The sequence below is a fragment of the Dermacentor variabilis genome, chromosome 9 (assembly GCF_050947875.1).
Source record: "Dermacentor variabilis isolate Ectoservices chromosome 9, ASM5094787v1, whole genome shotgun sequence".
NCBI classification, from domain to species: domain Eukaryota; kingdom Metazoa; phylum Arthropoda; class Arachnida; order Ixodida; family Ixodidae; genus Dermacentor; species Dermacentor variabilis.
The window spans coordinates 51,821,116-51,836,957 of NC_134576.1; the positions used below are offsets into that span (position 1 = coordinate 51,821,116).

General features: G+C 47.9%; 1 non-coding gene across 1 annotated transcript; it reads right to left on the reverse strand.

Annotated features, from left to right (window-relative positions):
* Positions 1–15,429: 15,429 nt before the first annotated feature.
* TRNAS-GGA (transfer RNA serine (anticodon GGA)) lies at positions 15,430–15,504 on the reverse strand. Its single transcript has one exon. It is a non-coding gene; the product is annotated as a tRNA-Ser (tRNA).
* Positions 15,505–15,842: the final 338 nt, after the last annotated feature.

Consider the following 15,842-nt stretch of genomic DNA (forward strand, 5'->3'; position numbering starts at 1 on the left):
TCAGTACAGGAAGGGTGCGAAACGAACCCTTACGCATACATGTATATATACGGCGTCGTCGACGTGATGAATGGTTTTATAGAGAAGTCTCGATAGTGGTCCTGCATAGCGTTTACGCCGGGAGCGTTGGCGAATTCCGGAGACACGTCGCGTTGGAATGTTTCGACGCTACTCCGCCCTTGTATGCAGATGATCCTACGTCACTGCAATGGATTGCCTGTCGCGGGAACTTGGCTACCAGCTCCACGTGGCACTGGATGTGTCTTCGCCTATAGACGTCTTGATACCACTTCAGCTCGCTATTCCTCTAGGGCTTCTTGCAAGCTTGCAGCAAATGGGGCTGTTTTTTCGCCTTGTGGCATTCAAATAAATTAACTGTAAGAAGTGTGTCATAAAACACAGTCACTTTGCGCCACTAAGGACATGCTGTTCTGCCTGGAGGGCGCTCGTCGCCGAAAGCTGCCATATGTCAACACATTCGAACGGTCCTCTTACAGCAGTCTGGCTGTTCTACAAAAGTCGTCATTCCCCGATCACTTCAGGCCCAGATACTGAAGAGGTTTGACGACGATACCACTTCCGGTCACTTTGGTGTCCATAAAACATATAAGCACATCCTCGGCAGCTTCTGTTGGCCTGGACTTGCCACCAGCGTAGCGAAATACGTGGCTCCTTACTCGCTCGGCCCGCGCGGCGTACGACTGACTTCACCTCTGTCTCGGTTAGTTCTATCTGTACCTCGTCCTGAACTCCGTTTCACAGTCGTTGGTATCGACTTGTACGGACTGCCACTCATATCGTCTGGCGGTAACCGACGGACAGTCACAGCCTTAGATCACCTGACACAGTGCGCTTAAATAGCCGCACTTCCTTCAGCATCCGCAGTGGAGGTTGCTTCCTTTTTCTTGGAGGCCACATTTTTACGCTGCGGAGCCCCACGTGTCCTCTTGACTGACCATGGCAAGGCCTCTTTGGCCATACCTGGCCCTTGCGCCACTAAACAACATTCATTCATTCATTCATTCATTCATTCATTCATTCATTCATTCATTCATTCATTCATTCATTCATTCGTTCATTCATGCAAGGCATTTCTGTCAAAACTTCGAAACCCCTCGACGAAATTCTTCGTGCGTCGAACACCATTCATAAGACGACTTCGGGCTACCACCCACAAAATAATGGCCTCACAGAGTGCTTTCATCGCACGCTGTTCGACACGTTATCAATGTATATCAAACCTCCAGACCCCGCCAATTGGAATGTCCTTCTTCCATTCGTGACTTTCGCATGAAACACCGCCACGCAGTACACCACGGGGTAATCACCATCTTTGCTCGGGTACGGCCGTCAACCGACCGCTCTCCCCGACGGCTCTTTCTTTGGCGTCCCGGTGCTCTCGTCGACCCCCGGTTGCCCCCGTTGCCCGGTGTCGCCACCAAGCCCGCCTCAACACCGACGGCCGTCAGCAAAACCGCAAAACTCGCTACGACGCATCCCCCCGTGTCGTTTATTACCACGTTCGAGACGAACTATTACTGTGGATCCCATTTCGAGCTCCTGGGTTATGCGAAAAAGTTTGAACCCCGTTTCATCGCGCTCTACACCGTTCGGGGACAAACTTCGCCAGTGCACTTATCGCGCCACTCCCGTTGTCACGCACCTCGACGGCCGCTGCCGTGCCACAGAGATTGTGCATGTTTTCGAAAGCCTTTCGTACGGCGTTCTTCGCCGCCATAACCAGCAGCCAGGTTGGCTGCTTCCGGGCACGGAGAAACTTGCGTGAACATTATCTTCACCCCTCATCTTCTTCATCGGTATACAATCATCACGGCCAGCGTCACCCTCTTCAGCGCACTGCACTGCTTGACAAAGCTTTAACGCTGTATTACAATAATAGGCGGGTGCGTATACTAGCGATTATCTAGCTTTACTGCTGTAACTGCAGCCCGCATACGCTCAAACTAAAGCTTCGTTCATGCCTTATCCATTTCACTGCCACTGCCGAGATAACTCGGGCACCCACACTCGCACAACTCTTGCCAATTCCGAGTATACTTGTTTCATGTTTTCGACACACTCCTTGCCTCTCCAGAAGCAACGCTTGCAAATAAAGAACTTTGCATACGAGTTCGGCTATCTATAGAGAGGCCACCTAGACACATTAAGAATACACAACTTCTGACTTCAGTGGAGCAATCGTCTGAGTGTTTTGTCGCTCTGTCATGGCAGTACCCATGGCGAACGAGTGTGCCAGGACCTTCCGTACTTTGACAGACGAAGAAATTTATGAACTGCTAAATGAATTATGAACAGGAAGAAACATGTGCGACAGTGAAACAGTCTCTATGCAACATGAGATGTCCGCTGAACCAACATGACCAAAAGAACGCGGCCGGGTTTAAGGATCGAAAGAGCAGCCATGGCCCCCGGTAAGTGTGGCAAGTCCACACGTCCAAATTATATGACAACGAAGGAAATTATAATCTGTTCACACGTACTGAAACGAGCGAAAGCGAAGACTAAAAACAAGCTACTACGCAACATAACATATGGCCAAACCACCACGCAATAAAAAGAGAAAGAGGGCTGCAGCTGAAGAGCTGTCGGGAAAAAAAACTCGGCAGTCAAAGGGTTGCACAACATTGTTAACGCTACCGGAGCGCTATAAGACGACCAGTAGAATGTGCCGTTAGCAACCTTCCAGACTGTCCGCGAGCTAGGAGGTCGCGTTTTGTGTCTAGACGGGTGTGGTGCCGGTCTAAACCTCGATAGGGCATGGCCGATAATCGCATTCTTTACATTTAAATATTTTACTGAATTTTTACTCTCCTCTCTATTCTTCAACCTTTGTCGAATGAGAACCAAGAAGTACACTCCAGGGTAAGGGGGATAGTTTGACTGAGATAAGGCAGGTGTCTTTGCTGGTGTAGCAATGATCCGGTGCCCTTTCTCCAAAGACGTAGAAGCCTGCGATCCCCAACCAATCTTGATTATGAATCCAATTGTGGAAGGGCGGAAAGAACCCTTCGGATCTGAATGTCTAGAATTATAACTATAACATGTGTGATCTCTATATAGCTTTCATAGATTATAAAAAGGCATTTGATTCCGTATATACGCCAGCTGTCATGAAAGCATTCCGTAATCAAGGAGTACAGGAGGCATACGTCAATACCTTCGGAATTATCTACTTGGATTCCACAGCTACCATGCATCGCCACAAGGAAAGCAGCAAATTAGTTACTCAAGAAAGGGGTAAGGCAAGGATACACAGTATATTCACTGCTATTCACTGTATGCTTAGATGTATTCAAGGCCAAGCTATTAGACTGGAAAGGCTTAGGAGTGAGGATCAGTGGCGAATATCTTAACAACCTTCAATTTGCAGATTAGATTGTCCTTTTCAGCAACACTGGGGATGAATTGCACCAAATGGTTGAGGGCCTTAACCGAGAAAGTGTAAGAGTAGGGTTGAAGACTAATATGCAGAAAACAACGATAATGATCAATAGCCTGGCAAGGAGACAAGAATTCATGATCGCCAGTCAGCCTCTAGAGTCCGTGCAGTAGTACATTTATCTAGGTGAATTACTTGCAGGTGACCCTGATCATGACAAGAAGACTTACAGACGAATAAAACTGGGTTGGAGTGCATAAAGCAGGCATTATTAAATGCTGACAGAAAGCTTACCACGGTCGTTGAAAAAAACGGTGTAATAATTGAATTTTACTAGTGCTAAAGTATCTGGAGCAGAAACAAGGAGGTCAAAAAGAAACTCGAAAACAAGCTAAGGAATGCGCAAAGAGCAGCGTAATTTCAAGAGACTGGAAGAGAGCAGTGTGGATCAGAAAGCAAACAGAGACAGCCGATATTCTAGTTGACACTAAGAGAAAAAGAAGCTACAGAAATTCTGCGAATTCTCTATTATAATGCGTAAGGATTGTTTGACTCGGCTGTGACTTCGCTCTTGCTTACTTTTGCTTACTTGCTTTCCCTAGCTTATGCGCGTCTACCCATGGCCTTTCCGGTGGCAAAGAATGCTTAGCCTTTAGCAGGCAGTAGTCAGATTTTCTCGCCGCATGCGGCAATTTCACTGCAATCGTACCAACTGAGCCGGAACTCCGGGCACGAGCGCGCATCGACGGAGTAGAGCGGTCGAAAGGGAACGCCAGCTGCCGGAGTAGCGGGTGATCGGGTGAGGGGACAGCACAGTACTACGCGGCGATGCCGTGTCACCTTCGCTGTCGCTCTCGCAAGCCTGTGTTATTCGCGCGTTCCTTGCCCACGCAAGCTGTCGCCTGCGTTCTGACTGCGCCTCGGTAAAGCCCGATGAAAACGCGCCAAACGTCTCAACGAGCTCGCTTACCCGCGGGGTGTTGTAATTCGAAGGACGCTCATCATCATCAGCAGCAGCCTGGTTACGCCCACTGCAGGGCATAGGCCTCTCCCATACTTCTCCAACTGGGTTTGGTTGGTTTCAACAAGGGATGGTTATATTCCGCACATTTCTCTATCACCTCATTGATAGTGTGAATATGGTCTATTGATGAGTAGCCTTTACGGAATCCTGCCTGGTCCTTTGGTTGACGGAAGTCTAAGGTGTTCCTGATTCTATTTGCAATTACCTTAGTAAATACTTTGTAAGCAACGCACAGTAAGCTGATCGGTCTATAATTTTTCAAGTCTTTGGCGTCCCCTTTCTTATGGATTAGGATTATGTTAGCGTTTTTCCAAGATTCCGGTATGCTCGAAGTCACAAGGCATTGCGTATACAGGTGGCCAGTTTTTCTAGAACAATCTGCCCACCATCCTTCAACAAATGTGCTGTTACTTGATCCTCCCCAGCTGCCTTCCCCCTTTGCATAGCACGCAAGGCTTTTTTTTACTTCTTCCGGCGTTACTTGTGGGATTTCAAATTCCTCTGGACTATTCTCTCTTCCATTATCGTCGTGGGTGTCACTGGTACTGCATACATCTATATAGAACTCCTCAGCCACTTCCACTATCTCATCCATATTAGTAATGATATTGCCGGCTTTGTCTCTTAACGCATGCATCTGATTCTTGCCTATTCCCAGTTTCTTGTTCACTGCTTTTAGGCTTCCTCCGTTCCTGAGAGCATGTTCAATTCTATCCATATTATACTTCCTTATGTCCGCTGTCTTACGCTTGTTGATTAACTTGGAAAGTTCTGCCAGTTCTATTCTAGCTGTAGGGTTAGAGGCTTTCATATATTGGCGTTTCTTGATCAGATCTTTCGTCTCCTGCGATAGTTTACGGGTATCCTGTCTAACGGATTTGCCACCGACTTCTATTGCAGACTCCTTAATGATGCCCATAAGATTGTCATTCATTGCTTCAACACTAAGGTCCTCTTCCTGTGTTAAAGCCGAATACCTGTTCTGCAGCTTGATCCGGAATCCCTCTATTTTCCCTCTTAGTAGCACAGCAGCTCAGCAGCGTTCAATTAGACATTGGGCCACCATGAAATCGCAAGTTGGTCCACCCTCGAATTTAAGTTGGCCCATCCCTAGATTTCAGTTTGGCCCGTCCCCAAATTTAGGTTGGTCCACCCCCAAATTTAACTTGGTCCACCTCCGGATTTCAAGTTTGCCCCCCCACAAGTTTAAGTTGGCTCAACCCCAAATTTCAACTTGTGCCACCCTCAAATTTCAAGTTGGCCAACCCCCTGATTTAAATTGGCCCACCCCCAAATTTAATTTGGCCCATGTCCAAATTTCAGGTTCGCTCACTCCCAGATTTTAAGTTAACCCTAACCATAATCTAAGTTGGCCCGCTTGCAAATTTCAAGTTCACCCACCCTCAACTTTAAATTGGCCCACTCCTACTGTAAGCTTCCTCATGTATATTCTAAGGAGCGCTATGTATCTCTATAGGTATTTTTATTTTATTGTTTTGCTTTAAGTTGTTTCTTATCTCTTAAAAGCTAGCGATAATCTACATTTACGCTATCATAACGCTTAAATGTCTTAACTTAGCAAATTACGCATTTTTTGTACAGATACAAAGCAATATACTTTTCGCGTGGCAGGGCTGGGGAGCTCGCCAAAGGTTGCTTACGCATTAAACTTGTGCTGGGTAGGCCACGTAATGCGTAGGTTAGATAACCAGCGGACCATTATACTTACCGAATGGGTGCCAAGGGAAGGGAAGCGCAGTCGAGGAAGGCAGAAAATTAGCTGTGGTGATGAAATTGAGAGATATGCAGCCGCAAGTTGGAATCAGCTAGCGCAAAGAAGGGGTAATTGGAGATCGCGGGGAAGGGGCTTCCATCCTGCAGTGGGCATAAAAGTAGACTGGTTATTACGATGGTTAAAATGGTGCGTGAGCGCAAACGTCGGTACCTTTCAACCGGCTCTGAACTCTACAATGATCCAAACTGTGCGGTGAATACTTGACCATGCACAACGCTTAGGGTCAATTTCTTCCCTACATTATTTATTAGCAACGCCTATAGGTGCTCACCAAACGCCAATAAATTCCAGCCCATTCGCCGCAACCAAATCTGAAGCTGAAACGATTCATCTGCGACGACGGAAGTGAACATAGGCTGACTGTGTTACCACAGTCGCCAGAGGCGTCCACTTAGGAAATTCCCCTGTTAACTAACTACTACTGTCCTTCAGCGCACCATACTTCTGCACATAACACATCTTAAGGCAAGCTAGTAGCTACATAAGAATAACAGCTTAATGCTTATCTAATAAAAATCAGATATCACTGTTCTTGTAGCTTTTGTTTTAGAGAAAATTTAGAGAAACGAGTCTAGCATCATAGTGTCGAACCATAACATTTTCGTTTCGGTTTTCGTTTCGGTTCAACGAAAACTGTTCAGCTCCGGTTCAACTACGAGATGAAAAAAATAGCCACTCAACCGGTTTGGAACAGTTCATGTTCGTTGGCAATTCAGCAACTGATTACCGAAAAGCAGCCTAAGCTCATTGTGGAGAAAACCCATGCTCTTCAGCTGCGCGAAAAGCCTAAAGAAAGTGAACCTGCTCTTCTTCAGGCCACTAGTAGATACAGAAGAAGGTATGTATATCCTACGCAAATGTTGGAATATATGTGGCGGGAAGCGTTAGGGAAACGGTGCAATGAGTGCTGTAGATGCGATGGAGTACAATGTTGTTTAACGCTGAATCAGTGACGTCACGAGGTGTAAAGGGATGGAAGACGTTTGTCGAAGAAATGGCGGTGATGAGAGATGCATGGCACAGAGACACACCACATGTATGGTAGGCACGAAAATATATTTAAGCACTTTATACTCCTTTTGTCACAGTTACGGTTGCCTGTACCCAGCAGCCCATACTCAGTGGGCCAAGAATGGTCAATCCAAATACAATAAGTCTAGGAAAATCAAAAGGCAGTTGAAAATCATTTCGAGGTATGTACGCTTGAGCAATGCCTATAAAATGAAATTATACTTACAGGCTTCATGACGTGATTTATGGTATTGCGTAAAACCCAGATGTGCTCATTGGCACTACGCTATCGGTAAAAATTACGTATTATTGAAGCTGGAACATGTCGTGGCCAGTACAGCTAGCTTCCCAGGAATGGCGTAGCCCAAATATCGCCTACACTATGACTTAGTCCATTAGACTATGTGCGTGCTTTAGAGATTCATTAAAATGAGCCGACATTATATATACAAGATTTTTGTCGTGGTCTATTGTTTCATTACTCTTAATAGAGGTGCTGTCACTGGGTCTAATTTATTAGCCAACATTCAGTGCTATGAGAGCCGGTTTATTATTTTGCGAGACAGCCCCGAAACCCGCGAAAAACCGCGATACCGCGCTCTCCTGATTGGGTTCAAAGGTCTACGACACTGACACAGTCAGCACCAGAGTTCATATCAGATGAAAATAAATATGATAACGGATAACTTTGTGCAAAAGTAAACGCAGCATGCAGGGCGGCACTGGAAGACTTACTGCCAAACGATTCAGATTCTGCTCCGCTGGAATAGGGACGAGCAGCCAAATTGTGTAGCTCGGCTTTGGCGACTGCGAGGCTAACATTCTTTTCCGAAGGGAACACTTGTGGTCGTGTTGGATCAGACATGTCCAGTAGTCGCTGTTTGAGGTGCAGCACCTGAAAGCGAGTCGACGTGTTCCACCTTGTGTAGGAGCGGACAGCCTTTCCCCAGCCCCGATGCAAGTTTACGAGACGGCTACCAGCAACGATCCCTCTCATAAGTTTCCATCAGCAGACAAGGCCACGGTGGGAACCACAACAGATGATAAAATCCTCGACTCCCTCCTAGAGTACCTCCGGGATCTCGTAGTTTTACCTTCCACGGGACTTGTTCTTCTTTCATCTGCCCTTCCTTCCCGAACGATCACCACATACGAAGAAATGAAATCGTACCCGTTCATTACGAACTAACATTTTCTACATCTTCTACCAAAAAAATGACGCTATGGAAGCACACCTCAGAAGTAATATGTCATTTCTATCGCAGCTACTTAAGTTAACACGTCAGTGTGATCAAAAGCGTCCTGTCAGCTAGGAAGCACTTGTTAACAAAGGACTACTTGATGGTCACCAAATTTAAGCGTTCACGAACACATTACTAACATGCGTGCCTCCCAACGTAGCACGTTGAAAACGATGCAGGCAGTGCTGCCACTTGCAAAATGACGAGAAGCTCGGGTGCGCCTAGAAATGAGGTAGCATAGTCGAATCGCGAGTGAAGGCAGTGCAGCAATGCAAATCTCCAGAGAAAGTGGCCCACTTAAACCGAAAAACCTTTATTTTATTTTTATTTTCGTTTTCGCTCCGGAGTGGAAAAAAGAACAACCATAACGTTCCAGTCCAGTTCCGGTTCACGAAAAAATAAAATTTTTCTTACCCCTCTTTTGGTTTTCGGTTCAGTTCCATTTTGATATCTTGAGTAGTATCGTACACCGGGTTCTTAGAAAATGCAAGAAAAAGGCTTATAAAAGCTGTTCTCAGTTATGATGCTGTAAGGTATTTCGATGGAGGATTCGGGCCGGAGCCCGGTGCCTGAAACCCCGCGACCTGTCCACAGCGTTCTCCACCGCTTCTGCAGAGTACGTTGGCCATCCGCTGAAGGCCTGCCCATGAGGAATGGCTACCGAAACGACGAAATTCGAAACATGCTCTATTTCACCGACGATAAGTTGCGTAAGCTACCCATTCGCTCCACGTGTAGAGGTCGCCTGTGTGCACTTGATCACGTAAACGTTCTCGCATGCGGCGCTACAACGTCTCCCGTTTTTTAACAATTCTAAAAGCGGAAAGCAATAAAATTTAGAGGAAGAACACAACTCGAATTCATCGCCCAACCGCTATTATCAGATTTTTTTTCGTCCACATGCCTTCGTCGCCTTTAGTAGGTTTTACTCTGATTCCAAAGTAAAGGCCACGTTTTTTTCCTCACTATAAAGTGAGCGATGCGTCGCACATAAGAAAAGATTAATGGGGCTTCAATCTCCCGTTTAAGTCGATGAAAGACGGAGTGTTCTTGCGCAAGTTGCCAGTCAGAACGGCGTGTATGAGCCATATAACTTATTCTGAGGAGTCCCACAGCCTCTCAAACGATAGCGTGTGAAAACGCTAGCTATCCCGTGGCGAGAATGCGAGAATGCTCCCCTTGCCACAGGCACCAATGCCAGTGTTACCACCGGTGCAGCACCGCGGTATGCCACTGGTGCCGATGCCACGTGGAGCACCTGTACCACAGGTTCCCTATCTATCTCCGGTATCGGCGCACATTTTTAGACCGCACCATCTCGGTATCGGCCCACGAAAGAAGCTAGAAACATAACCGATAGGGAATACTGGGGGCAATCACCACAAAAATATTCGTCTTTAACAATGCGAAACAAGGTAAATGTACCTGGCAGTGCAAGCCCACATGTTAAAAACATGGTGGTCTACCAGCGGCTCATATTATTACAGTAAATGCAGTCGCATGAGTGGAAGACGAAGAAGTGGGAGTGGGGCAACGAGGATGAGAAGGACGTATTTTAGAAGGATATCCTATCCTATCCTACGCTTTGTGCGCCGGTTGCATAGGGATTTGCCAGTACGCCAAACGCAAATCAACAGTAGGACGCCGAATGAAGGCAGTCCAACACGGCATCTATACTTGGAAGAGGGTGAACGTCTTCCTTGGTAATAAAATTGATACGGCGGTACACCACACAAAATCTCATTCCTTATGCAGGTCATCACTAATGCGAGTCGCACTTTTAAGTAAGCCTGAACGCAATTACACAGTTACGTAACAAGAATGCCTAGCGGTAATCTTTGCTGTGCGGCGTTTCCGCTTGTAGTGTGCGGGTGTCCATTCTAAATCGTCACAAATCCTCATTCGTTGCGCTGCTTTGTCAACGTCCGTGATACATCCGGTCGCCTCGCGCGCTGGGCTCTACGTCTCTGTGAGTACAACTTCCCAGTTTCATACAAGAGTAGTCGCCGACACGTTCACGCTGACTGCCTTTAGGGAGTGCCACGACACTTTGTGATGCGAATAATTTTGACCACCTGATTGCTTCTTTAACGCCAGCGTTTCCGGATAAAGAGACATTTGAGGATGAGCAGCGAGAATACTTCAGCTTAGAGCCGCTTTTCAATACTGCGCATGACTCTACAACAAACCCAGGCTTGTGTGTCCGTGAGGGCCTCCTCTACAAAAAGAATTTCGCAATCACTTGTGCCCATTACCTCGTAGTTCCGGAAGTGCTACGCTCCACTATTATGCTGGCCATACACGACGATCCTACTTCCGCACATCCAGGAGCAGCGCGTACACCCGTGAGCAAAAGTATACGGACAGGCAATACGCAATAAAGTCATTCGCTGCTACGTCCGTTAATGGAACTTCAAACTAAATAATGCAGCCCAAACTAGGCATTACAAGTTTTCAAGTGCACTCATCAGTTTCCGTTTGTGCATGTTAATTACGGAGAAATTCTGTTTTTTCGGCGACCCTGTGGTTCGTATACTTTTGCTCACGGGTGTACATTTCATCGTGCCCATGAACGGCTTTACTGGCCCCGAATGCGTCGGTCGACTGAAATGTATTGGCCAATTGCGCTCATTGTCAGGCCCGCAAGCACTCAACTACGATGCCAGCGGTACTCCTACAACCAATGACGCATCCTAGCTCTCCTTTCGAGCAAGTTCGAATTGATCTCGTGGGCCCCTTTTCCCGCTCATCGAAAGGGAACCGTCGGATCAACGTATGTGCCAACCATCTGACCCGGTGCTGCGAGACAGCTGCTTTACCATCTGCCACCACCAGCCAAGTCTCCCTTTTCCTGCTGCGCTCGATCGTTCTGCGTCATCGCCCTCCTCGAATCATTGTCAGCGACCGCGGCCGTCAGTTTACTGCAGATGTCGTAGAGGAGCTCCTTCGATAGCGCGCTTATAGTATTCGCCACTAGGTACCATATCACCCGCAAACAAATGGACTGAGCGAGCGTACCAACCACACACTGGTGAACGTGTTGTCAGGTACGTCAGGTACGTCAGGTCAGGTACGTTGCGTTGGACCATAAAGACGGGGACAACATTTTGCCCTTCATTATATACGCCTTTAACACTGAAAACAGCGAGACTATTGGGCACAACTCGTTTGGGTGCAGCCCGTTTTACAGCGGAGCTGTCATAGGCTAGTTTCCAGCGTTTCGTATGCGAGTAGGCAAAAAACGATGGCGGCGTTTATTGAGCTAAAATGGCTTAAGCGTAAGGAAAAATCGTATGTGTCCCAGCTGCTTTTGAGGCCAGATGTCTAAAAGCCGGTGATAGACGATGGTTTGATGCGTTGCGATCTACGCAAACAACGAGAACACAGCCGTTGCGCCCTATGCCTTACCGACGACGGGCGAAAGCCTTGCCGTGAAATGTGCCGATGCGTGAGCCGTACAAACTGGGGATGGAATCGTTGTCACCACCGTAGTAAAACCACAAAAAATTTAATACTCGAATTGACGTCAAATTTCTCACGGAGCTTCCTGTAAACAATGTTAACTAACGCCTTTGAAAAGGATATTAGATAAGCTTCGGTCTGGGGACAATTCGAATCCGCGCTTCCGGAGTATGAGACCAGCACGCTTCCCCAATGCCACGGTAGCTCCACGGTTGTGGTTGACTAAATGTGGGCCTAGTTCCTGCGTCGTTGGGCGCACGATAGCGCAGCCAATGGGTAGGAGGTGGCGCCATGTCATGCGTGCATAAAATGAGTGTATAAAATAAAAGTCGTTAGTCCAGTTGAATGCCACTGATCGGTCCTTACAGTTATGAACTGCTAGCGGGCAAGCGAGCGCGCTGAGACGCTTGGTGCGTTTTCGATTGGCCGAGGCACGGTTGAAACGCAGGCGAGAGCTTGTGTGGACAAGGAACGCGCCCAAAAAGAACATTTCATCAAAGCGACCATAATGCTGTCGCATTCCCACACGTAAGCAGTCTTAAGTGTCTGTGCCAAATTCTTTTTAACGGGCGCTGAGAAAGTGGTATTTATTGTCAATGATAAAATGATAAGAGAGTGGTATTTTTCCCCTCATGTCATGTATATGAAATTGATGAGAAATTTTATTTTCGCTGAATAAATAAAATTGTGTCTTGCTTTTAATTAAGAAGTAAAGCCAGTTCCACACAGTGAAAGCTGTCAGAACAGCGAAGCTGCTGGTAGCTTTTTCAAGTTTGAACTCGTCCTTGCGCGATTTTCACGAAAATCTTTTGTCTGGTTGCAGTCGTTGCAATCGTTGCAACTCTTCACTTGCCTGAGGTTGTGATCAAACCACAGTCTATCACACACCTCGCAGCTGTGGCCGCACTCACGGTCGAGTAATACTCTCTCGAACCATCCATCGGCACCCTCCGTGGCAGTGATCTCTCTCCGTCGACGTCTCTGCTCGGCCTCCTACTCTCAAAGTTGGGGGTTAGCTTGTCTCTGCTGGCGCTTGGCTTGGGTTGTCTTCTCTTGAAAGTGGGGGTTGGCTTGCCTCCACCGGCGCTTTGCTTGCGCTTCTCGCTCTCGAAGCTCGGGATTTGCGTGACGTCGGCGCTGCCGCTCTCGTGCGAGCTCCCGCTTGCGTCGAGCGCAATCCATGGGGCGATACGGCGCGGCCGGCGAATCACCTGCTCCTATACCCCTCTACTCCCCCTCCCCCGACGCGCGCTCTGGCCCCCTGCGTGACACTGGACAACGGACGGCGAAGGCTCCACTTAGAACAACTCCGCTGGTAAAACATTTTAAAGCGAAGCTTTCTTTGCCTGCCTCTTCCTTCGACTTTCCCACTGCTACTGCTGCTGCTGTGGCTGCTGTGGCTGATGCTGTCAGGCACACCGCGTGGAGGGGGGGGAGGGGGGTTCAGGGCGTGTTTATAATTACTGATGCGAATCAGAGAGGAAAGGCGACGTTAGAAACTCGTTTTCACCCTACCGCGTCGAATGTGCACAATGCCCTCTGGAGCTCCCTGGCCATCGCCACATTAGCTTCTTGACAGCTATAATTGTCCGTAACTCCCCACAGACGCAATGGAGAAATTGCAGCACTTCCCTTTCTACTAACGTGCGAGTCCAGAGGGGAAGAGGCAGTTCCCATACCAGCAGAAGGAGAAGGTGAAGAGGAGTTCCCATACAAGAGAGGAAGCGGGCGGGGGGGGGGGTGACTTGAGAAGGCAAGCAAACCCTACTACTACACCACGGTGGTTACGGGGAAACTGGATAAGCTTAAGTTCAAGCTACAGTACAGTACGTTGCTGCTGTTTCTAAAAAATAAACATCATGCATTTATGTCAAGCGGACAAACTACGCAGGACGTGCATATACAGAGCCGCATTAATTAAAGCGCCCCGCAGGGTCCAGGCGACACTACGGAAGCGGTCTGCCGTCAAATCAACACTTCTGTGCCCGCCGCGGTAGCTTTGCGGCTATGGCATTGCTGGAGGCCGTGGATTTGATCCCTACCGCGGCAGCCGCATTACGACGGGGACGAAATAGAAAACGCACGTGCACTTAGATTTTGGGACACGTTAAAGAACATCACGGTGTCAAAATGATCCCGGAGTCCGCCACTAAGGCGTGCCTCATAATCCGATTGTGCTTTTGGCACGTACAGCCCTATAATCAATTCAAGTTGAATACTTCTGCCACAATGCGATGTGCCATGTGAGGCAATGAGTATGCTCAACCCTCTCAGATGCTTTGAAATATGGCGCACAACAATGCCTTAAGCAAACAGCTCTCCATGTGTGTTCCGTGTACTACACAGACAAACAGCAGTGGTGCCCGCAAGGCAACGTTCAACATCAACTCACCACTCTAGTGTTAGATTAAACGTTGAAGAAATTAAGGTTTAGCCATCAACATCACTACTAATTATCGTCAATCAAAGCATCCAGCACGGAAAGCTTCGCTTGCATCGATTCCTACAGCGCATTCGATCTGCATAATTTTTCCTTCAAGGATGTTTGTTCCCTGCTCACTTGGTCGCACTTCAGTCACTGCTCCCATAACTGCCCTTGCTGATGTCAGTGACAATTAGTTTATGCACCGTTTATGACCCGAAGCTTCGCGACCCATTTGAATCGACCGTGTGCAAAAGTCCAGGAGTGTGCGCGCGGAAAAGCATCATTAAGCGCGCTTAAAATGCCCTCTAGTGAGCACAAGACGGTAAGAGCCCGGTTACTATAACTCACTGCAGCATACGATCACTGTGCATGATCTGTTTGTCACACAGCACTTGCAGTAGCTTGGCAGGCGATCAGCCAGGCTAACAGCGACAGCTTATCGGTAAAGTTCGTATCTCTCTCTCAATCTTTCAGTGCAGCAAAGCTATGTCCATGCTTCCATAGCTTGTCAAACAATAACTGGTCGCTTTTTTTTAATCTTTTTTTGTCTTCTTTTCTTGCATTTCACCTTTTTCATTTTGCCTTCAGTAGGATTATTGTGCGACGACCGAAATGAGCGGAAGATCTGACTGCTGCCACTCCGGCATAGGCCGCCACTTACTCATTGCGCGATGGTAGTTAATGACTGCTAGAAATCGTAACACGACTTCGGTGCATAGACTCAAAGCTAGCGAGCGAGCGAGCGAGATAACTTTATTTGCAATCCGGCGATTGGCAGGCCCGGGCCTGGGGCCGCCTAGATGGCCGCTAGGAGCTGCTGCTCCCGTACGGCCTCGATGGCGCGTTGGACGGCCCAAAGTTGGTCTTGGGAGTTCTGAGCTGAGCAGCGCGGCCGACCACCACGCCCGTAGATTTTTCGGCGAGACTGCCATTTGATCTTGATAAATTTTACATCCCCACAACATGTGTTGAATAAAGGGAAAATCAGACATCCACCGGTTCGTAGCAATTGCTGCAAAGCAAACCCACACGGGTTCCTCGAAAGAAAAGCCTCATAGTTGAAGAAAAATTCGTCCTGGTCCGGGACTCGAACCCGGGACCACCGCCTTTCCGGGGCAGCCGCTCTACCATCTGAGCTAACCAGGCGGCTAGCAGATGGCAGTGCGAAGTCGAATTTGTCGACAACACGAAGCAAGGGCAAGTGTTTGACATAGTAGTTCTGCGGAAACCCGCAAGGCGGAGAGAAGTAATGAATAAAGGGAAAATCAGACATCCACCCGTTCGTAGCAATTGCTACAAGGAAACCCATACGGGTTCCTCGAAAGAAAAGCCTCATAGTTGAAGAAAAATTCGTCCTGGTCCGGGACTCGAACCCGGACCGGGACGGGTTCGATTCCCATACCCATACGGGTTCCTCTTTCGAGGAACCCGTATGGGTTTCCTTTGTAGCAATTGCTACGAACGGGTGGATGTCTGATTTTCCC